We start from the raw sequence: 1,465 nt of genomic DNA on the forward strand, positions 1-1,465 counted from the left end.
TCAATCCAGATTCAGCAAGTATGGAAACAAATTCCACCTCCTTTTCATCCACCTCCCTGATACCCCAATATCAGTTTTATTACATTGGGGTGGCACTCTAGCCTGGCCAGGGGCTCTCAGAGGTGCTGAGTTCCAGTGGGTCTGATCCAAGGTCTGGTGAATGTCCACACTCTCCTCCCCGGCACTGGCCACAGTCTATTCCAGGCTGTGGACAGTTTTCTCCAGCTTTGCTGCAGATCTTTTAGCAAACTCTGCTTGGGTCTCAGGCTCCTTTAGTTTCTCCTCCAGCAGTTTGATCTCTTTATATTTATCTGTTTTGGGGACTACTCCTTCTCTGAGGTCATCAGGAACTTGAAGGCCTGGCCCATGGTTGAAGTTCCTCCTGAAGCTGCCTGGCTCAGCTCTCAGCCACCTCTGCTCTCCTCTGAGCTCCAGCTCCCCTTCCAAGGTCACCAGCTTCTTCACATTTGTGGTCTGAATGCTCAGCACCATGCTTGGCCTCCTTCAGTGGCATCTCTGCAGTTCCCTATTTTCCTCATCCTTCATGGCTTGGTTTTCAAGACCTTCATTTTCTCTCATTCTCATCAGCAGCTTTCTCAGCTTCCTCCAGGTTTTACAGAGCAGTCGTGAGGCACTCTTGTGCCTAGCTCAGGTCTTCCTCTACCAGCTGCATGCCGTGGTTCAGGGAAGCCACATCTGCCTGCGCCTTGGTGGCCTTCTTGGCCTATTCCAGTTTCTCCTGCGCATCCTTCACGGGCTCAGAATACTTTTCCACCTCATCCTCAGCTCCTTTTAACTTCTTCTGGAAGGCCTGCTGCTTGTCCTCCAGCAGCTTGCCGCAGTCCTCAGCCTGCTTCTTCCAGCCTCGGCCCACCAGGCACAGTAGAGAGCACATTCCCTGTGGAGCTTTACCATCCGCATCTTCAAGATGGCGTCCATCACTGCAGTGGGGGTCGTTGCGGGCAGACTAACTGGGCTGGCTGCAAGGACTGGGCACGATTGGCTGGTGTGGAGGGCCCAGCAGGACTCCAGACTCCACTTTTTGATGGAACAGCTGCCAAGGCACATAGTAAGGTCTGGATCAAAGGAAGTGGTGGAGAACTGCAGGCAACTCAACACCTAGACAAATTCAAGGTTTGGGATGCAAAGTGCAGGTGAAAGACAGTAACTGAGGGCTATAAAACCCCACAAACATCCCACAAGAGTAAAAATCAATCTGAACATCTGCTACAGCCGAGGAAACCAAAACCATTTCTGGACTGTGACTGGCATCTAAAACATTTCTACTTCCTCACCTCCCTTCTTCTGTCACTGATGACAAGGATGGGACACTGAGCGAAGCAGGAAAGAAATGCTTGGAGAAGCCCATCAGACTGCTGACTTCCTACCAAATCTTTCCATGTCCAGCCAGTCTTAGCTGACCAAGAAACTATTTATTTATTTATTTATTTATATAAAGATTTAT

At 50.0% G+C, this 1,465-nt stretch overlaps 1 pseudogene; it reads right to left on the reverse strand.

Moving 5' to 3' along the window:
• LOC119251398 (tropomyosin beta chain-like) lies at positions 1–939 on the reverse strand (annotated as a pseudogene).
• Positions 940–1,465: the final 526 nt, after the last annotated feature.

Source organism: Talpa occidentalis, unplaced genomic scaffold (assembly GCF_014898055.3).
Source record: "Talpa occidentalis isolate TD23 unplaced genomic scaffold, MPIMG_talOcc4v2.1 talOcc4.2, whole genome shotgun sequence".
Lineage (NCBI taxonomy): Eukaryota > Metazoa > Chordata > Mammalia > Eulipotyphla > Talpidae > Talpa > Talpa occidentalis.